This window comes from Oncorhynchus keta, chromosome 34 (genome assembly GCF_023373465.1).
Source record: "Oncorhynchus keta strain PuntledgeMale-10-30-2019 chromosome 34, Oket_V2, whole genome shotgun sequence".
NCBI lineage: Eukaryota > Metazoa > Chordata > Actinopteri > Salmoniformes > Salmonidae > Oncorhynchus > Oncorhynchus keta.
Genome location: NC_068454.1, coordinates 80178534 through 80203560, shown reverse-complemented (window position 1 = coordinate 80203560; position 25027 = coordinate 80178534). Strand labels below are relative to the sequence as shown.

Genomic DNA, 25027 nt, shown 5'->3' with positions numbered 1-25027 from the left:
CTGACTACAGTACATAACCACACGTCTCAACGACCTGACTACAGTACACAACCACACGTCTCAACAACCTGACTACAGTACACAACCATGCGTCTCAACAACCTGACTACAGTACATAACCACACGTCTCAACGACCTGACTACAGTACACAACCACACGTCTCAACGACCTGACTACAGTACACAACCACACGTCTCAACAACCTGACTACAGTACATAACCACGTCTCAACAACCTGACTACAGTACATAACCATACGTCTCAACAACCTGACTACAGTACACAACCATACGTCTCAACAACCTGACTACAGTACATAACCATACGTCTCAACAACCTGACTACAGTACATAACCACGTCTCAACGACCTGACTACAGTACACAACCATACGTCTCAACAACCTCCTGACTACAGTACACAACCATACGTCTCAACAACCTGACTACAGTACACAACCATACGTCTCAACAACCTCCTGACTACAGTACACAACCATACGTCTCAACAACCTGACTACAGTACACAACCATACGTCTCAACAACCTGACTACAGTACATAACCACGTCTCAACAACCTGACTACAGTACATAACCATGTCTCAACAACCTGACTACAGTACATAACCACGTCTCAACGACCTGACTACAGTACATAACCACACGTCTCAACCTCCTGACTACGGCACATGACCACACGTCTCAACAACCTGACCACAGTACATAATCATACGTCTCAACAACCTGACTACAGTACATACCCATACGTCTCAACAACCTGACTACAGTACATAACCATACGTCTCAACAACCTGACTACAGTACATAACCACACGTCTCAACGACCTGACTACAGTACATAACCACACGTCTCAACGACCTGACTACAGTACATAACCACACGTCTCAACGACCTGACTACAGTACATAACCACACGTCTCAACGACCTGACTACAGTACATAACCACACGTCTCAACGACCTGACTACAGTACATAACCACACGTCTCAACGACCTGACTACAGTACACAACCATACGTCTCAACAACCTCCTGACTACAGTACATAACCATACGTCTCAACAACCTCCTGACTACAGTACATAACCATACGTCTCAACAACCTCCTGACTACAGTACATAACCATACGTCTCAACAACCTCCTGACTACAGTACATAACCATACGTCTCAACAACCTGACCACAGTACATAACCATACGTCTCAACAACCTGACCACAGTACATAACCATACGTCTCAACAACCTGACCACAGTACATAACCATACGTCTCAACAACCTCCTGACTACGGCACATGACCATAGGTCTCAACAACCTCCTGACTACAGTACATAATCATACGTCTCAACAACCTGACTACAGTACATACCCATACGTCTCAACAACCTGACTACAGTGCACAACCATACGTCTCAACAACCTGACTACAGTACATAACCACACGTCTCAACGACCTGACTACAGTACATAACCACACGTCTCAATGACCTGACTACAGTACATAACCACACGTCTCAACGACCTGACTACAGTACATAACCACACGTCTCAACGACCTGACTACAGTACATAACCACACGTCTCAACGACCTGACTACAGTACATAACCACACGTCTCAACGACCTGACTACAGTACATAACCACACGTCTCAACGACCTGACTACAGTACACAACCATACGTCTCAACAACCTGACCACAGTACATGACCATACGTCTCAACAACCTGACCACAGTACATAACCATACGTCTCAACAACCTCCTGATTACAGTACATAACCATACGTCTCAACAACCTGACCACAGTACATAACCAACATGCAGACACACCAATATTCACACAAAAACAGAACATTTCAGTACACACCCACACATCCACCCACAGCAAAGTCAGACTATTGACCCATTACTGCATATTGTGGAGATGATGAGATAAAGTGTTGTGTAGCGGTGCTTTGTGCAAGGAACTTTATTACACCATAAACCAGTATGAAGTGTGCTGCATCCTGCCTCACCACTGGCCTACACTACTGTACAGAGTAACACACTAGTCCACCCTGCCTCTCCACTGACCTACACTCTACTGTACAGAGTAACACACTAGTCCACCCTGCCTCTCCACTGACCTACACTCTACTGTACAGAGTAACACACTAGTCCACCCTGCCTCTCCACTGTACAGAGTAACACACTAGTCCACCCTGCCTCTCCACTGACCTACACTACTGTACAGAGTAACACACTAATCCACCCTGCCTCTCCACTGACCTACACTCTACTGTACAGAGTAACACACTAGTCCACCCTGCCTCTCCACTGGCCTACACTCTACTGTACAGAGTAACACACTAATCCACCCTGCCTCTCCACTGACCTACACCACTGTACAGAGTAACACACTAGTCCACCCTGCCTCTCCACTGGCCTACACTCTACTGTACAGAGTAACACACTAGTCCACCCTGCCTCTCCACTGGCCTACACTCTACTGTACAGAGTAACACACTAGTCCACCCTGCCTCTCCACTGTACAGAGTAACACACTAGTCCACCCTGCCTCTCCACTGACCTACACTACTGTACAGAGTAACACACTAGTCCACCCTGCCTCTCCACTGACCTACACTCTACTGTACAGAGTAACACACTAGTCCACCCTGCCTCTCCACTGACCTACACTCTACTGTACAGAGTAACACACTAGTCCACCCTGCCTCTCTACTGACCTACACTACTGTACAGAGTAACACACTAGTCCACCCTGCCTCTCCACTGACCTACACTCTACTGTACAGAGTAACACACTAGTCCACCCTGCCTCTCCACTGACCTACACTACTGTACAGAGTAACACACTAGTCCACCCTGCCTCTCCACTGACCTACACTCTACTGTACAGAGTAACACACTAGTCCACCCTGCCTCTCCACTGGCCTACACTCTACTGTACAGAGTAACACACTAACCCACCCTGCCTCTCCACTGACCTACACCACTGTACAGAGTAACACACTAGTCCACCCTGCCTCTCCACTGGCCTACACTCTACTGTACAGAGTAACACACTAGTCCACCCTGCCTCTCCACTGGCCTACACTCTACTGTACAGAGTAACACACTAGTCCACCCTGCCTCTCCACTGTACAGAGTAACACACTAGTCCACCCTGCCTCTCCACTGACCTACACTACTGTACAGAGTAACACACTAGTCCACCCTGCCTCTCCACTGACCTACACTCTACTGTACAGAGTAACACACTAGTCCACCCTGCCTCTCCACTGACCTACACTCTACTGTACAGAGTAACACACTAGTCCACCCTGCCTCTCCACTGACCTACACTCTACTGTACAGAGTAACACACTAGTCCACCCTGCCTCTCTACTGACCTACACTACTGTACAGAGTAACACACTAGTCCACCCTGCCTCTCCACTGACCTACACTACTGTACAGAGTAACACACTAATCCACCCTGCCTCTCCACTTACCTACACTCTACTGTACAGAGTAACACACTAGTCCACCCTGCCTCTCCACTGACCTCCACTACTGTACAGAGTAACACACTAGTCCACCCTGCCTCTCCACTGACCTACACTCTACTGTACAGAGTAACACACTAGTCCACCCTGCCTCTCCACTGTACAGAGTAACACACTAGTCCACCCTGCCTAACACACTAATCCACCCCTGCCTCTCCACTCCACTGACCTACACTCTACTGTACAGAGTAACACTAGTCCACCCTGCCTCTCCACTGACCTACACTACTGTACAGAGTAACACACTAGTCCACCCTGCCTCTCCACTGACCTACACTACTGTACAGAGTAACACACTAGTCCACCCTGCCTCTCCACTGACCTACACTCTACTGTACAAATTAACACACTAGTCCACCCTACCTCTCAAATGACCTACACTCTACTGTACAGAGTAACACACTAGTCCACCCTGCCTCTCCACTGTACAGAGTAACACACTAATCCACCCCCTGCCTCTCCACTGTACAGAGTAACACACTAGTCCACCCTGCCTCTCCACTGACCTACACTACTGTACAGAGTAACACACTAGTCCACCCTGCCTCTCCACTGACCTACACTACTGTACAGAGTAACACACTAGTCCACCCTACCTCTCAAATGACCTACACTCTACTGTACAGAGTAACACACTAGTCCACCCTGCCTCTCCACTGACCTACACTCTACTGTACAGAGTAACACACTAGTCCACCCTGCCTCTCCACTGTACAGAGTAACACACTAGTCCACCCTACCTCTCAAATGACCTACACTCTACTGTACAGAGTAACACACTAGTCCACCCTGCCTCTCCACTGTACAGAGTAACACACTAATCCACCCTGCCTCTCCACTGTACAGAGTAACACACTAGTCCACCCTGCCTCTCCACTGACCTACACTACTGTACAGAGTAACACACTAGTCCACCCTGCCTCTCCACTGACCTACACTACTGTACAGAGTAACACACTAGTCCACCCTACCTCTCAAATGACCTACACTCTACTGTACAGAGTAACACACTAGTCCACCCTGCCTCTCCACTGACCTACACTCTACTGTACAGAGTAACACACTAGTCCACCCTACCTCTCAAATGACCTACACTCTACTGTACAGAGTAACACACTAATCCACCCTGTCTCTCCACTGACCTACACTCTACTGTACAGAGTAACACACTAGTCCACCCTGCCTCTCCACTGACCTACACTACTGTACAGAGTAACACACTAGTCCACCCTGCCTCTCCACTGACCTACACTACTGTACAGAGTAACACACTAATCCACCCTGCCTCTCCACTGACCTACACTCTACTGTACAGAGTAACACACTAGTCCACCCTGCCTCTCCACTGACCTCCACTACTGTACAGAGTAACACACTAGTCCACCCTGCCTCTCCACTGGCCTACACTCTACTGTACAGAGTAACACACTAGTCCACCCTGCCTCTCCACTGTACAGAGTAACACACTAGTCCACCCTGCCTCTCCACTGACCTACACTCTACTGTACAGAGTAACACTAGTCCACCCTGCCTCTCCACTGACCTACACTACTGTACAGAGTAACACACTAGTCCACCCTGCCTCTCCACTGACCTACACTCTACTGTACAGAGTAACACACTAGTCCACCCTGCCTCTCCACTGACCTACACTCTACTGTACAGAGTAACACACTAGTCCACCCTACCTCTCAAATGACCTACACTCTACTGTACAGAGTAACACACTAGTCCACCCTGCCTCTCCACTGTACAGAGTAACACACTAGTCCACCCTGCCTCTCCACTGACCTACACTCTACTGTACAGAGTAACACACTAGTCCACCCTGCCTCTCCACTGACCTACACTACTGTACAGAGTAACACACTAGTCCACCCTGCCTCTCCACTGACCTACACTCTACTGTACAGAGTAACACACTAGTCCACCCTGCCTCTCCACTGACCTACACTACTGTACAGAGTAACACACTAGTCCACCCTGCCTCTCCACTGACCTACACTACTGTACAGAGTAACACACTAGTCCACCCTGCCTCTCTACTGTACAGAGTAACACACTAGTCCACCCTGCCTCTCTACTGTACAGAGTAACACACTAGTCCACCCTGCCTCTCCACTGACCTACACTCTACTGTACAGAGTAACACACTAGTCCACCCTGCCTCTCCACTGACCTACACTACTGTACAGAGTAACACACTAGTCCACCCTGCCTCTCCACTGACCTACACTACTGTACAGAGTAACACACTAGTCCACCCTGCCTCTCCACTGTACAGAGTAACACACTAGTCCACCCTGCCTCTCCACTGACCTACACTCTACTGTACAGAGTAACACACTAGTCCACCCTACCTCTCAAATGACCTACACTCTACTGTACAGAGTAACACACTAGTCCACCCTGCCTCTCCACTGACCTACACTCTACTGTACAGAGTAACACACTAGTCCACCCTGCCTCTCCACTGACCTACACTCTACTGTACAGAGTAACACACTAGTCCACCCTGCCTCTCCACTGTACAGAGTAACACACTAATCCACCCTGCCTCTCCACTGTACAGAGTAACACACTAGTCCACCCTGCCTCTCCACTGACCTACACTACTGTACAGAGTAACACACTAGTCCACCCTGCCTCTCCACTGACCTACACTACTGTACAGAGTAACACACTAGTCCACCCTACCTCTCAAATGACCTACACACTACTGTACAGAGTAACACACTAGTCCACCCCGCCTCACCACTGACCTACACTCTACTGTACAGAGTAACACACTAGTCCACCCTACCTCTCAAATGACCTACACTCTACTGTACAGAGTAACACACTAATCCACCCTGCCTCTCCACTGACCTACACTCTACTGTACAGAGTAACACACTAGTCCACCCTGCCTCTCCACTGACCTACACTCTACTGTACAGAGTAACACACTAGTCCACCCTGCCTCTCCACTGTACAGAGTAACACACTAGTCCACCCTGCCTCTCCACTGACCTACACTCTACTGTACAGAGTAACACACTAGTCCACCCTGCCTCTCCACTGACCTACACTACTGTACAGAGTAACACACTAGTCCACCCTGCCTCTCCACTGACCTACACTACTGTACAGAGTAACACACTAATCCACCCTGCCTCTCCACTGACCTACACTCTACTGTACAGAGTAACACACTAGTCCACCCTGCCTCTCCACTGACCTCCACTACTGTACAGAGTAACACACTAGTCCACCCTGCCTCTCCACTGACCTACACTCTACTGTACAGAGTAACACACTAGTCCACCCTGCCTCTCCACTGTACAGAGTAACACACTAGTCCACCCTACCTCTCCACTGACCTACACTCTACTGTACAGAGTAACACTAGTCCACCCTGCCTCTCCACTGACCTACACTACTGTACAGAGTAACACACTAGTCCACCCTGCCTCTCCACTGACCTACACTACTGTACAGAGTAACACACTAGTCCACCCTGCCTCTCCACTGACCTACACTCTACTGTACAGAGTAACACACTAGTCCACCCTACCTCTCAAATGACCTACACTCTACTGTACAGAGTAACACACTAGTCCACCCTGCCTCTCCACTGTACAGAGTAACACACTAGTCCACCCTGCCTCTCCACTGACCTACACTCTACTGTACAGAGTAACACACTAGTCCACCCTGCCTCTCCACTGACCTACACTACTGTACAGAGTAACACACTAGTCCACCCTGCCTCTCCACTGACCTACACTCTACTGTACAGAGTAACACACTAGTCCACCCTGCCTCTCCACTGACCTACACTACTGTACAGAGTAACACACTAGTCCACCCTGCCTCTCCACTGACCTACACTCTACTGTACAGAGTAACACACTAGTCCACCCTGCCTCTCCACTGACCTACACTCTACTGTACAGAGTAACACACTAGTCCACCCTGCCTCTCCACTGTACAGAGTAACACACTAGTCCACCCTGCCTCTCCACTGTACAGAGTAACACACTAATCCACCCTGCCTCTCCACTGACCTACACTCTACTGTACAGAGTAACACACTAGTCCACCCTGCCTCTCCACTGACCTCCACTACTGTACAGAGTAACACACTAGTCCACCCTGCCTCTCCACTGACCTACACTCTACTGTACAGAGTAACACACTAGTCCACCCTGCCTCTCCACTGTACAGAGTAACACACTAGTCCACCCTGCCTCTCCACTGACCTACACTCTACTGTACAGAGTAACACTAGTCCACCCTGCCTCTCCACTGACCTACACTACTGTACAGAGTAACACACTAGTCCACCCTGCCTCTCCACTGACCTACACTACTGTACAGAGTAACACACTAGTCCACCCTGCCTCTCCACTGACCTACACTCTACTGTACAGAGTAACACACTAGTCCACCCTGCCTCTCCACTGACCTACACTCTACTGTACAGAGTAACACACTAGTCCACCCTACCTCTCAAATGACCTACACTCTACTGTACAGAGTAACACACTAATCCACCCTGCCTCTCCACTGACCTACACTCTACTGTACAGAGTAACACACTAGTCCACCCTGCCTCTCCACTGACCTACACTCTACTGTACAGAGTAACACACTAATCCACCCTGCCTCTCCACTGTACAGAGTAACACACTAATCCACCCTGCCTCTCCACTGACCTACACTACTGTACAGAGTAACACACTAGTCCACCCTGCCTCTCCACTGACCTACACTCTACTGTACAGAGTAACACACTAGTCCACCCTGCCTCTCCACTGACCTACACTCTACTGTACAGAGTAACACACTAGTCCACCCTGCCTCTCCACTGACCTACACTCTACTGTACAGAGTAACACACTAGTCCACCCTGCCTCTCCACTGACCTACACTACTGTACAGAGTAACACACTAGTCCACCCTGCCTCTCCACTGACCTACACTCTACTGTACAGAGTAACACACTAGTCCACCCTGCCTCTCCACTGTACAGAGTAACACACTAGTCCACCCTGCCTCTCCACTGTACAGAGTAACACACTAGTCCACCCTGCCTCTCCACTGACCTACACTACTGTACAGAGTAATACACTAGTCCACCCTGCCTCTCCACTGACCTACACTCTACTGTACAGAGTAACACACTAGTCCACCCTGCCTCTCCACTGTACAGAGTAACACACTAGTCCACCCTGCCTCTCCACTGACCTACACTCTACTGTACAGAGTAACACACTAGTCCACCCTGCCTCTCCACTGACCTACACTCTACTGTACAGAGTAACACACTAATCCACCCTGCCTCTCCACTGACCTACACTACAGTACAGAGTAACACACTAGTCCACCCTGCCTCTCCACTGACCTACACTACAGTACAGAGTAAGTAACACACTAGTCCACCCTGCCCGGTTAGAGCGTTGGACTAGTTAACTGTGCGGTTGCAAGATTGGAACCCCTGACCTGACAAGGGGAAAATCTGTCGTTCTGCCCCTGAACAAGGCAGTTTACCCACCGTTCCTAGGCCGTCATTGAAAATAAGAATGTGTTCTTAACTGACTTGCTTGTTAAATAAAAAGGTATAAAACACAGGATTTGTGTCAAATGCCTTGTAGGCTCCTGTACTGTTCTAGAATCTAGGTTCCTCTGCTTCTCCCTGTACCTCATCCTCCTCGGTCAATACTAATTCCATTTTTCTATAGCAGGGAATTCCTTGGCTGCCTCTTGGCAAGGCTTCTGAGATTAGTGTGTGTGTGTGTGTGTGTTGAAGGAGAACACAGTGGTAAAGCAGAGGGCGTTGAGACAGTGTTAACCATTTAAGTTACTTTTATATATTTCAGCTGAGACAAACAGAATCTTTTGACAACTTCCAACATTCATATTCCATTATATGCAGGACCATTTTGGAGTTCCAGATTTGATGATAGAGTGAAAACACTAATATACGGTTCTACAAAACAATGCATTTTCTTAAAGATTGCTTGGTTGATGTTTAATGCATACAAGATGATTCCCACACACTGCTGCTTGTCTGCGTCATCCTGAGCCTCCAAGTCACATGGCAGCCATTTTGGGCCGAACAGAAGCCGCTTGAGTGTCCATGCCGACAGACCTGCTATCCAAACTTTATCTGTCCCTGGACAACAGCCGTTTCAGGACACGAAGACATTCACTCTACAGTCAATATTAGATGCACTAAATAAAATCAATAATGATTGTCCACAGAGAGAAATGGCGAGATATGGAAAGAGGTCTGGGGCCGGATTGGGTCCATATGTAGTCCAGTGATAATGCAAGGAGTCAGTGATTATATCTATCATTTAAATTGGTATCGATATTTCCTAAATACCTTGACCAGAGGTATTCTAGCCGCTCTGTAAATGCACTCAGCACCATGACTATCTGAGAGGCTGATACAGACAGAGTGCAAGGCCTCTCTCTCTCTCACCCTCTCCACCCAAAATAACTCCTTTACAACAGTGTGTGTGTGTGTGTGTGTTTATCCACCTCAATTGCTTGCTGCAGGTTTATATTCTCTGTTTGGCAGCTCGTTTACATAAGATTTCATTCAGAGGGGTAATACAGCCGTCTCTAGCCGGCTGGCTCCTCACAGTACTGTGGATTACACACACACACACACACACACACACACACACACACACACACACACACCTCGACGGTGCTCAAATTCAATACAAAAATTCACATTTGAATGGATTTGTTAGAATGATTTATAGATTGAGGCCAGGTAGGGTAATGTTTACAGACAGACAGACATGGCAGTCACAGTACAATACAAGTCTCTGGTCTACACCCTCCCTCCAAAAACACATCCTCTGACACTTTGTCAAAACTAGATTAACTACAAGTTGAAACAAAACAACAACCAATTTAAATTATACTCTGTCATAGAACTTGGCACCTTTCCTTATCACTGTCTGAGACCTGGGGTTGGTCCTCCCAGTTAGGCCTTTCCTTATCACTGTCTGAGACCTGGGGTTGGTCCTCCCAGTTAGGCCTTTCCATATCACTGTCTGAGACCTGGGGTTTCCTCCCAGTTAGGCCTTTCCTTATCACTGTCTGAGACCTGGGGTTTTCCTCCCAGTTAGGCCTTTCCTTATCACTGTCTGAGACCTGGGGTTGGTCCTCCCAGTTAGGCCTTTCCTTATCACTGTCTGAGACCTGGGGTTTTCCTCCCAGTTAGGCCTTTCCTTATCACTGTCTGAGACCTGGGGTTGGTCCTCCCAGTTAGGCCTTTCCTTATCACTGTCTGAGACCTGGGGTTGGTCCTCTCAGTTAGGCCTTTCCATATCACTGTCTGAGACCTGGGGTCTTTCTCCCAGTTAGGTCTTTCCTTATCACTGTCTGAGACCTGGGGTCTTTCTCCCAGTTAGGCCTTTCCTTATCACTGTCTGAGACCTGGGGTCTTTCTCCCAGTTAGGCCTTTCCTTATCACTGTCTGAGACCTGGGGTTGGTCCTCTCAGTTAGGCCTTTCCATATCACTGTCTGAGACCTGGGGTTGGTCCTCCCAGTTAGGCCTTTCCTTATCACTGTCTGAGACCTGGGGTTGGTCCTCCCAGTTAGGCCTTTCCTTATCACTGTCTGAGACCTGGGGTCTTTCTCCCAGTTAGGCCTTTCCTTATCACTGTCTGAGACCTGGGGTCTTTCTCCCAGTTAGGCCTTTCCTTATCACTGTCTGAGACCTGGGGTTCGTCCTCCCAGTTAGGCCTTTCCTTATCACTGTCTGAGACCTGGGGTCTTTCTCCCAGTTAGGCCTTTCATTATCACTGTCTGAGACCTGGTGTTGGTCCTCCCAGTTAGGCCTTTCCTTATCACTGTCTGAGACCTGGGGTTGGTCCTCCCAGTTAGGCCTTTCATTATCACTGTCTGAGACCTGGGGTTGGTCCTCTCAGTTAGGCCTTTCCTTATCACTGTCTGAGACCGGGGTTGGTCCTCTCAGTTAGGCCTTTCCTTATCACTGTCTGAGACCTGGGGTTGGTCCTCCCAGTTAGGCCTTTCCTTATCACTGTCTGAGACCTGGGGTCTTTCTCCCAGTTAGGCCTTTCCTTATCACTGTCTGAGACCTGGGGTTGGTCCTCCCAGTTAGGCCTTTCCTTATCACTGTCTGAGACCGGGGTTGGTCCTCTCAGTTAGGCCTTTCCTTATCACTGTCTGAGACCTGGGGTTGGTCCTCCCAGTTAGGCCTTTCCATATCACTGTCTGAGACCTGGGGTCTTTCTCCCAGTTAGGACTTTCCTTATCACTGTCTGAGACCTGGTGTTGGTACTCCCAATTAGGCCTTTCCTTATCAGTTCTCAGTAGGAGGAAGTTCACATGCAGGGAAAAAGGTCCTTGCTTGTTGAAAAACAAACCATTTTGTCTGCCATGTGCTACAGTATCTCGCTACTTTATTGGAAAAGGAAAACCTAGAAAATAACCCTTTATGAAATGTCTCTGTTTTTGGAGTGTGTGTCCTGTTTTGAAAGCTTCAAGGAGAGACTTCCTGTGACGGAGTCCTGTGACTGAGTGTTGGTCTTTCCAGTAAAGGGTTGTATCTCAGCCCTGCTCTGGTGACGGAAACACACACAACCCTGAACACATGCACCCAAGAAGCAAGTTCACAGACTAGGACACACACCCTGACAGAGTCATTGTTCTACTGAAATTAACTTTAGTGCAGCACAATGGGCCGAAACATTGATTCAGCCTGCGACAAATGACTGGAATCACTGCAACACATTGTTTTGTACACAACTACAGAGTCAGACTGCCTCCTGGTACACACACAAACACACAACATAAAGCACAATGTTTACTACGTCAGGCAAGACAACGCATGAGCATCATCAACACAGATAGGAGAGGAAGAGAGAGAGATTAAGGGATGGTGTTAGAAGGACAGGGAATAGAGTGGTAATTACCACACTTTAGTCTTGTTGATTATAGTTCACAGCTTCTTCATGTTAATCATTTACCAGGGGAGGACTGAGATTATCACTGAGCTAGGCACACAGCGGAGACACACACACACACACACACACACACACAGAGATAGGAAAGAGAAACAAGTCTACTGGTGCAATCATAACTCCCCTGATTAGGTCCAATTACACTGTCAGCTTTCCATTCAGTGTCTACAGTACATGAACCCAGGTACATGATGAATATTACACAGACACTGTCAGCTTTCCATTCAGTGTCTACAGTACATGAACCCAGGTACATGATGAATATTACACAGACACTGTCAGCTTTCCATTCAGTGTCTACAGTACATGAACCCAGGTACATGATGAATATTACACAGACACTGTCAGCTTTCCATTCAGTGTCTACAGTATAGTACATGAACCCAGGTACATGATGAATATTACACAGACACTGTCAGCTTTCCATTCAGTGTCTACAGTACAGTACATGAACCCAGGTACATGATGAATATTACACAGACTGTCAGCTTTCCATTTAGTGTCTACAGTACATTAACACAGGTACCCGATGAATATTACACAGACTGCCAGCTTTCCATTCAGTGTCTACAGTACATGAACCCAGGTACCTGATGAATATTACACAGACACTGTCAGCTTTCCATTCAGTGTCTACAGTACATGAACCCAAATGAATATTACACAGACTGCCAGCTTTCCATTTAGTGTCTACAGTACATTAACACAGGTACCCGATGAATATTACACAGACTGCCAGCTTTCCATTCAGTGTCTACAGTACATGAACCCAGGTACCTGATGAATATTACACAGACTGCCAGCTTTCCATTCAGTGTCTACAGTACATGAACCCAGGTACCTGATGAATATTACACAGACACTGTCAGCTTTCCATTCAGTGTCTACAGTACATGAACCCAGGTACCTGATGAATATTACACAGACACTGTCAGCTTTCCATTCAGTGTCTACAGTACATGAACCCAGATGAATATTACACAGACTGTCAGCTTTCCATTCAGTGTCTACAGTACATGAACCCAGGTACCTGATGAATATTACACAGACTGTCAGCTTTCCATTCAGTGTCTACAGTACATGAACCCAGGTACATGATGAATATTACACAGACACTGTCAGCTTTCCATTCAGTGTCTACAGTACAGTACATGAACCCAGATGAAAATTACACAGAGGAGCTGTAAAATAATCAAATGCATTTTCAATAAAGAAACAAACATAATGTAATACCTTCTACTGCAGAGAGAGACAGGTGAACTGGTATACCCTACATATACAATAAGTGTCCCAAACTTGTTGAGGGAAAATAATCCTGCAACAACAGGAAATGTGAATTATAATTAAATGGACATCTTCATAGAGGTTGATACATTTTTCATAAGGGAAGGGAAAATCAAGTCTGAAATTCAAACCACAAATACACTACTAGTTTTAAATGTAAGCTGTCGCCCCTGGAGGACAGAGGGGGGGTGTAAAGGAGGAGGACTGAAGGTTGTTAGCGTGTGTAAAGGAGGAGGACTGAAGGTTGTTAGCGTGTGTAAAGGAGGAGGACTGAAGGTTGTTAGCGTGTGTAAAGGAGGAGGACTGAAGGTTGTTAGCGTGTGTAAAGGAGGAGGACTGAAGGTTGTTAGCGTGTGTAAAGGAGGAGGACTGAAGGTTGTTAGCGTGTGTAAAGGAGGAGGACTGAAGGTTGTTAGCGTGTGTAAAGGAGGAGGACTGAAGGTTGTTAGCGTGTGTAAAGGAGGAGGACTGAAGGTTGTTAGCGTGTGTAAAGGAGGAGGACTGAAGGTTGTTAGCGTGTGTAAAGGAGGAGGACTGAAGGTTGTTAGCGTGTGTAAAGGAGGAGGACTGAAGGTTGTTAGCGTGTGTAAAGGAGGAGGACTGAAGGTTGTTAGCGTGTGTAAAGGAGGAGAGGGTGAGCGAACCGAGAACAGGGGATAAAGGAGCAGATACTCCATATCGCTGTCTCTGTTTGGTGTATGAAAACCAAAATGGCAGAACTAAGCATGTGGCAGAACGAGTAGAGGCCAGACCTATGTACAGACATGCATGGTCACCTACGTGGTAAACTAGGTAAACCAAACCCCATGAGTGGAGTCTAAATCCACAGCAGAGAACTAGCCCCAGCCTGCTACACACACACATACTATACTGTAGCTCCACACTGGGACAGAACGCTGCATACTATACTGTAGCTCCACACTGGGACAGAACGCTGCATACTATACTGTAGCTACACACTGGGACAGAACGCTGCATACTATACTGTAGCTCCGCACTGGGACAGAACGCTGCATACTATACTGTAGCTCCACACTGGGACAGAACGCTGCATACTATACTGTAGCTCCGCACTGGGACAGAACGCTGCATACTATACTGTAGCTCCGCACTGGGACAGAACGCTGCATACTATACTGTAGCTCCGCACTGGGACAGAACGCTGCATACTATACTGTAGCTCCGCACTGGGACAGAACGCTGCATACTATACTGTAGCTCCACACTGGGACAGAACGCTGCATACTATACTGTAGCTCCGCACTGGGACAGAACGCTGCATACTATACTGTAGCTCCGCACTGGGACAGAACGCTGCATACTATACTGTAGCTCCGCACTGGGACAGAACGCTGCATACTATACTGTAGCTCCACACTGGGACAGAACGCTGCATACTATACTGTAGCTCCACACTGGGACAGAACGCTGCATACTATACTGTAGCTACGCACTGGGACAGAACGCTGCATACTATACTGTAGCTCCACACTGGGACAGAACACTGCATACTATACTGTAGCTACGCACTGGGACAGAACGTTGCATACTATACTGTAGCTACACACTGGGACAGAACGCTGCATACTATACTGTAGCTACGCACTGGGACAGAACGCTGCATACTATACTGTAGCTACACACTGGGACAGAACGCTGCATACTATACTGTAGCTACGCACTGGGACAGAACACTGCATACTATACTGTAGCTACACACTGGGACAGAACGCTGCATACTATACTGTAGCTACACACTGGGACAGAACACTGCATACTATACTGTAGCTACACACTGGGACAGAACGCTGCATACTATACTGTAGCTACACACTGGGACAGAACGCTGCATACTATACTGTAGCTACACACTGGGACAGAACGCTGCATACTATACTGTAGCTACACACTGGGACAGAACACTGCATACTATACTGTAGCTACACACTGGGACAGAACGCTGCATACTATACTGTAGCTACACACTGGGACAGAACGCTGCATACTATACTGTAGCTACACACTGGGACAGAACGCTGCATACTATACTGTAGCTACACACTGGGACAGAACGCTGCATACTATACTGTAGCTACACACTGGGACAGAACGCTGCATACTATACTGTAGCTACGCACTGGGACAGAACGCTGCATACTATACTGTAGCTACGCACTGGGACAGAACGCTGCATACTATACTGTAGCTACACACTGGGACAGAACGCTGCATACTATACTGTAGCTACGCACTGGGACAGAACGCTGCATACTATACTGTAGCTACGCACTGGGACAGAACGCTGCATACTATACTGTAGCTACACACTGGGACAGAACGCTGCATACTATACTGTAGCTCCACACTGGGACAGAACGCTGCATACTATACTGTAGCTACGCACTGGGACAGAACGCTGCATACTATACTGTAGCTCCACACTGGGACAGAACGCTGCATACTATACTGTAGCTCCACACTGGGACAGAACGCTGCATACTATACTGTAGCTCCACACTGGGACAGAACGCTGCATACTATACTGTAGCTCCACACTGGGACAGAACGCTGCATACTATACTGTAGCTACACACTGGGACAGAACGCTGCATACTATACTGTAGCTCCACACTGGGACAGAACGCTGCATACTATACTGTAGCTACGCACTGGGACAGAACGCTGCATACTATACTGTAGCTCCACACTGGGACAGAACGCTGCATACTATACTGTAGCTACACACTGGGACAGAACGCTGCATACTATACTGTAGCTCCACACTGGGACAGAACGCTGCATACTATACTGTAGCTCCACACTGGGACAGAACGCTGCATACTATACTGTAGCTACGCACTGGGACAGAACGCTGCATACTATACTGTAGCTCCACACTGGGACAGAACGCTGCATACTATACTGTAGCTCCACACTGGGACAGAACGCTGCATACTATACTGTAGCTCCACACTGGGACAGAACGCTGCATACTATACTGTAGCTCCACACTGGGACAGAACGCTGCATACTATACTGTAGCTCCACACTGGGACAGAACGCTGCATACTATACTGTAGCTCCACACTGGGACAGAACGCTGCATACTATACTGTAGCTACGCACTGGGACAGAACGCTGCATACTATACTGTAGCTCCACACTGGGACAGAACGCTGCATACTATACTGTAGCTACGCACTGGGACAGAACGCTGCATACTATACTGTAGCTACACACTGGGACAGAACGCTGCATACTATACTGTAGCTACACACTGGGACAGAACGCTGCATACTATACTGTAGCTACACACTGGGACAGAACGCTGCATACTATACTGTAGCTCCGCACTGGGACAGAACGCTGCATACTATACTGTAGCTACGCACTGGGACAGAACGCTGCATACTATACTGTAGCTCCACACTGGGACAGAACGCTGCATACTATACTGTAGCTACGCACTGGGACAGAACGCTGCATACTATACTGTAGCTACGCACTGGGACAGAACGCTGCATACTATACTGTAGCTCCACACTGGGACAGAACGCTGCATACTATACTGTAGCTCCGCACTGGGACAGAACGCTGCATACTATACTGTAGCTCCACACTGGGACAGAACGCTGCATACTATACTGTAGCTACACACTGGGACAGAACGCTGCATACTATACTGTAGCTACACACTGGGACAGAACGCTGCATACTATACTGTAGCTCCACACTGGGACAGAACGCTGCATACTATACTGTAGCTACACACTGGGACAGAACGCTGCATACTATACTGTAGCTACGCACTGGGACAGAACGCTGCATACTATACTGTAGCTCCACACTGGGACAGAACGCTGCTTACTATACTGTAGCTACACACACACATACTATACTGTAGCTCCGCACTGGGACAGAACGCTGCATACTATACTGTAGCTACGCACTGGGACAGAACGCTGCATACTATACTGTAGCTACACACTGGGACAGAACGCTGCATACTATACTGTAGCTACGCACTGGGACAGAACACTGCATACTATACTGTAGCTACACACTGGGACAGAACGCTGCATACTATACTGTAGCTACACACTGGGACAGAACGCTGCATACTATACTGTAGCTCCGCACTGGGACAGAACGCTGCATACTATACTGTAGCTCCACACTGGGACAGAACGCTGCATACTATACTGTAGCTACGCACTGGGACAGAACGCTGCATACTATACTGTAGCTCCACACTGGGACAGAACGCTGCATACTATACTGTAGCTCCGCACTGGGACAGAACGCTGCATACTATACTGTAGTTCCACACTGGGACAGAACGCTGCATACTATACTGTAGCTCCACACTGGGACAGAACACTGCATACTATACTGTAGCTACACACTGGGACAGAACGCTGCATACTATACTGTAGCTCCGCACTGGGACAGAACGCTGCATACTATACTGTAGCTCCACACTGGGACAGAACGCTGCATACTATACTGTAGCTCCACACTGGGACAGAACGCTGCATACTATACTGTAGCTACACACACACATACTATACTGTAGCTACGCACTGGGACAGAACGCTGCATACTATACTGTAGCTACGCACTGGGACAGAACGCTGCATACTATACTGTAGCTACACACTGGGACAGAACGCTGCATACTATACTGTAGCTCCACACTGGGACAGAACGCTGCATACTATACTGTAGCTACTCACTGGGTCAGAACACTGCATACTATACTGTAGCTCCACACTGGGACAGAACGCTGCATACTATACTGTAGCTCCGCACTGGGACAGAACGCTGCATACTATACTGTAGCTACGCACTGGGACAGAACGCTGCATACTATACTGTAGCTCCACACTGGGACAGAACGCTGCATACTATACTGTAGCTACACACTGGGACAGAACGCTGCATACTATACTGTAGCTACGCACTGGGACAGAACGCTGCATACTATACTGTAGCTACGCACTGGGACAGAACGCTGCATACTATACTGTAGCTACACACTGGGACAGAACGCTGCATACTATACTGTAGCTACTCACTGGGACAGAACGCTGCATACTATACTGTAGCTACACACTGGGACAGAACGCTGCATACTATACTGTAGCTACACACTGGGACAGAACGCTGCATACTATACTGTAGCTACACACTGGGACAGAACGCTGCATACTATACTGTAGCTACACACTGGGACAGAACGCTGCATACTATACTGTAGCTACGCACTGGGACAGAACACTGCATACTATACTGTAGCTACTCACTGGGACAGAACGCTGCATACTATACTGTAGCTCCACACTGGGACAGAACGCTGCATACTATACTGTAGCTACACACACACATACTATACTGTAGCTACGCACTGGGACAGAACGCTGCATACTATACTGTAGCTACGCACTGGGACAGAACGCTGCATACTATACTGTAGCTCCACACTGGGACAGAACGCTGCATACTATACTGTAGCTACTCACTGGGACAGAACACTGCATACTATACTGTAGCTCCGCACTGGGACAGAACGCTGCATACTATACTGTAGCTACGCACTGGGACAGAACGCTGCATACTATACTGTAGCTACTCACTGGGACAGAACACTGCATACTATACTGTAGCTACACACTGGGACAGAACGCTGCATACTATACTGTAGCTACGCACTGGGACAGAACGCTGCATACTATACTGTAGCTACGCACTGGGACAGAACGCTGCATACTATATTGAAGCTACACACTGGGACAGAACGCTGCATACTATACTGTAGCTACACACTGGGACAGAACGCTGCATACTATACTGTAGCTCCACACTGGGACAGAACGCTGCATACTATACTGTAGCTACTCACTGGGACAGAACGCTGCATACTATACTGTAGCTCCACACTGGGACAGAACGCTGCATACTATACTGTAGCTCCACACTGGGACAGAACGCTGCATACTATACTGTAGCTACGCACTGGGACAGAACGCTGCATACTATACTGTAGCTACACACTGGGACAGAACGCTGCATACTATACTGTAGCTACGCACTGGGACAGAACGCTGCATACTATACTGTAGCTACGCACTGGGACAGAACGCTGCATACTATACTGTAGCTACACACTGGGACAGAACGCTGCATACTATACTGTAGCTACACACTGGGACAGAACGCTGCATACTATACTGTAGCTACGCACTGGGACAGAACGCTGCATACTATACTGTAGCTACACACTGGGACAGAACGCTGCATACTATACTGTAGCTACACACTGGGACAGAACGCTGCATACTATACTGTAGCTCCACACTGGGACAGAACGCTGCATACTATACTGTAGCTACACACTGGGACAGAACGCTGCATACTATACTGTAGCTACGCACTGGGACAGAACGCTGCATACTATACTGTAGCTACGCACTGGGACAGAACGCTGCATACTATACTGTAGCTCCACACTGGGACAGAACGCTGCATACTATACTGTAGCTCCACACTGGGACAGAACGCTGCATACTATACTGTAGCTCCACACTGGGACAGAACGCTGCATACTATACTGTAGCTCCACACTGGGACAGAACGCTGCATACTATACTGTAGCTCCACACTGGGACAGAACGCTGCATACTATACTGTAGCTCCACACTGGGACAGAACGCTGCATACTATACTGTAGCTACACACTGGGACAGAACGCTGCATACTATACTGTAGCTACGCACTGGGACAGAACGCTGCATACTATACTGTAGCTCCACACTGGGACAGAACGCTGCATACTATACTGTAGCTACACACTGGGACAGAACGCTGCATACTATACTGTAGCTCCACACTGGGACAGAACGCTGCATACTATACTGTAGCTCCACACTGGGACAGAACGCTGCATACTATACTGTAGCTACACACTGGGACAGAACGCTGCATACTATACTGTAGCTACGCACTGGGACAGAACGCTGCATACTATACTGTAGCTACAGCACACTGGGACAGAACGCTGCATACTATACTGTAGCTACGCACTGGGACAGAACGCTGCATACTATACTGTAGCTCCACACTGGGACAGAACGCTGCATACTATACTGTAGCTACGCACTGGGACAGAACGCTGCATACTATACTGTAGCTCCACACTGGGACAGAACGCTGCATACTATACTGTAGCTACGCACTGGGACAGAACGCTGCATACTATACTGTAGCTCCACACTGGGACAGAACGCTGCATACTATACTGTAGCTACGCACTGGGACAGAACGCTGCATACTATACTGTAGCTACGCACTGGGACAGAACGCTGCATACTATACTGTAGCTACACACTGGGACAGAACGCTGCATACTATACTGTAGCTACGCACTGGGACAGAACGCTGCATACTATACTGTAGCTACGCACTGGGACAGAACGCTGCATACTATACTGTAGCTACGCACTGGGACAGAACGCTGCATACTATACTGTAGCTACGCACTGGGACAGAACGCTGCATACTATACTGTAGCTACACACTGGGACAGAACGCTGCATACTATACTGTAGCTACACACTGGGACAGAACGCTGCATACTATACTGTAGCTACACACTGGGACAGAACGCTGCATACTATACTGTAGCTACACACTGGGACAGAACGCTGCATACTATACTGTAGCTCCACACTGGGACAGAACGCTGCATACTATACTGTAGCTACTCACTGGGACAGAACGCTGCATACTATACTGTAGCTACACACTGGGACAGAACGCTGCATACTATACTGTAGCTACACACTGGGACAGAACGCTGCATACTATACTGTAGCTACGCACTGGGACAGAACGCTGCATACTATACTGTAGCTACTCACTGGGACAGAACGCTGCATACTATACTGTAGCTACGCACTGGGACAGAACGCTGCATACTATACTGTAGCTACACACTGGGACAGAATGCTGCATACTATACTGTAGCTACACACTGGGACAGAACGCTGCATACTATACTGTAGCTCCACACTGGGACAGAACGCTGCATACTATACTGTAGCTCCACACTGGGACAGAACACTGCATACTATACTGTAGCTACGCACTGGGACAGAACGCTGCATACTATACTGTAGCTACGCACTGGGACAGAACGCTGCATACTATACTGTAGCTACGCACTGGGACAGAACGCTGCATACTATACTGTAGCTACGCACTGGGACAGAACGCTGCATACTATACTGTAGCTACACACTGGGACAGAACGCTGCATACTATACTGTAGCTCCACACTGGGACAGAACACTGCATACTATACTGTAGCTACACACTGGGACAGAAAGCTGCATACTATACTGTAGCTCCACACTGGGACAGAACGCTGCATACTATACTGTAGCTCCACACTGGGACAGAACGCTGCATACTATACTGTAGCTCCACACTGGGACAGAACGCTGCATACTATACTGTAGCTCCACACTGGGACAGAACGCTGCATACTATACTGTAGCTACACACTGGGACAGAACGCTGCATACTATACTGTAGCTCCACACTGGGACAGAACGCTGCATACTATACTGTAGCTCCACACTGGGACAGAACGCTGCATACTATACTGTAGCTACACACTGGGACAGAACGCTGCATACTATACTGTAGCTCCACACTGGGACAGAACGCTGCATACTATACTGTAGCTACACACTGGGACAGAACGCTGCATACTATACTGTAGCTACACACTGGGACAGAACGCTGCATACTATACTGTAGCTACACACTGGGACAGAACGCTGCATACTATACTGTAGCTACGCACTGGGACAGAACACTGCATACTATACTGTAGCTCCACACTGGGACAGAACGCTGCATACTATACTGTAGCTACGCACTGGGACAGAACGCTGCATACTATACTGTAGCTACGCACTGGGACAGAACGCTGCATACTATACTGTAGCTCTACACTGGGACAGAACGCTGCATACTATACTGTAGCTCCACACTGGGACAGAACGCTGCATACTATACTGTAGCTCCACACTGGGACAGAACGCTGCATACTATACTGTAGCTACGCACTGGGACAGAACGCTGCATACTATACTGTAGCTACGCACTGGGACAGAACGCTGCATACTATACTGTAGCTACACACTGGGACAGAACGCTGCATACTATACTGTAGCTACACACTGGGACAGAACGCTGCATACTATACTGTAGCTACACACTGGGACAGAACGCTGCATACTATACTGTAGCTCCACACTGGGACAGAACGCTGCATACTATACTGTAGCTCCACACTGGGACAGAACTATACTGTAGCTCCACTGCATACTATACTGTAGCTCCACACTGGGACAGAACGCTGCATACTATACTGTAGCTCCACACTGGGACAGAAAGCTGCATACTATACTGTAGCTCCACACTGGGACAGAACGCTGCATACTATACTGTAGCTCCACACTGGGACAGAACGCTGCATACTATACTGTAGCTCCACACTGGGACAGAACGCTGCATACTATACTGTAGCTCCACACTGGGACAGAACGCTGCATACTATACTGTAGCTCCACACTGGGACAGAACGCTGCATACTATACTGTAGCTCCACACTGGGACAGAACGCTGCATACTATACTGTAGCTCCACACTGGGACAGAACGCTGCATACTATACTGTAGCTCCACACTGGGACAGAACGCTGCATACTATACTGTAGCTCCACACTGGGACAGAACGCTGCATACTATACTGTAGCTCCACACTGGGACAGAACGCTGCATACTATACTGTAGCTCCACACTGGGACAGAACGCTGCATACTATACTGTAGCTACGCACTGGGACAGAACGCTGCATACTATACTGTAGCTACGCACTGGGACAGAACACTGCATACTATACTGTAGCTACGCACTGGGACAGAACGCTGCATACTATACTGTAGCTACACACTGGGACAGAACTCTGCATACTATACTGTAGCTACACACTGGGACAGAACGCTGCATACTATACTGTAGCTACACACTGGGACAGAACACTGCATACTATACTGTAGCTACACACTGGGACAGAACGCTGCATACTATACTGTAGCTACGCACTGGGACAGAACACTGCATACTATACTGTAGCTACGCACTGGGACAGAACGCTGCATACTATACTGTAGCTACGCACTGGGACAGAACGCTGCATACTATACTGTAGCTACGCACTGGGACAGAACGCTGCATACTATACTGTAGCTACGCACTGGGACAGAACGCTGCATACTATACTGTAGCTACACACTGGGACAGAACGCTGCATACTATACTGTAGCTACACACTGGGACAGAACGCTGCATACTATACTGTAGCTCCACACTGGGACAGAACGCTGCATACTATACTGTAGCTACGCACTGGGACAGAACACTGCATACTATACTGTAGCTACGCACTGGGACAGAACGCTGCATACTATACTGTAGCTACGCACTGGGACAGAACGCTGCATACTATACTGTAGCTACGCACTGGGACAGAACACTGCATACTATACTGTAGCTACGCACTGGGACAGAACACTGCATACTATACTGTAGCTACGCACTGGGACAGAACGCTGCATACTATACTGTAGCTCCACACTGGGACAGAACGCTGCATACTATACTGTAGCTCCACACTGGGACAGAACGCTGCATACTATACTGTAGCTCCACACTGGGACAGAACGCTGCATACTATACTGTAGCTACACACTGGGACAGAACGCTGCATACTATACTGTAGCTCCACACTGGGACAGAACGCTGCATACTATACTGTAGCTCCACACTGGGACAGAACGCTGCATACTATACTGACAGAACGCTGCATACTATACTGTAGCTACGCACTGGGACAGAACGCTGCATACTATACTGTAGCTCCACACTGGGACAGAATACTGTAGCTGCATACAGAACGCTATACTATACTGTAGCTACACACTGGGACAGAACGCTGCATACTATACTGTAGCTCCACACTGGGACAGAACGCTGCATACTATACTGTAGCTCCACAGAACGCTGGGCTACAGAACAGAACGCTGCATACTATACTGTAGCTACAGGG

At 48.2% G+C, this 25027-nt stretch overlaps 2 protein-coding genes and 1 long non-coding RNA gene across 4 annotated transcripts in view; 1 reads left to right on the top strand and 2 right to left on the bottom strand.

The window, feature by feature from the left end:
• Positions 1 to 25027, top strand: part of LOC118377696 (FAD synthase-like) — a 218158-nt gene that overhangs the window by 128955 nt on the left and 64176 nt on the right. The gene's annotated exons all lie outside the window — the stretch shown is intronic.
• si:dkey-246i14.3 (ephrin A4) overlaps positions 1 to 25027 on the bottom strand; it is a 118810-nt gene that overhangs the window by 75274 nt on the left and 18509 nt on the right. The window lies entirely within an intron of this gene.
• On the bottom strand, positions 10785 to 11703 carry LOC127915336 (uncharacterized). Its single transcript, XR_008091054.1, has 3 exons — positions 11395 to 11703; positions 11253 to 11347; positions 10785 to 11157 (listed from the first exon to the last, which is right to left on the bottom strand). It is a non-coding gene; the product is annotated as an uncharacterized LOC127915336 (long non-coding RNA).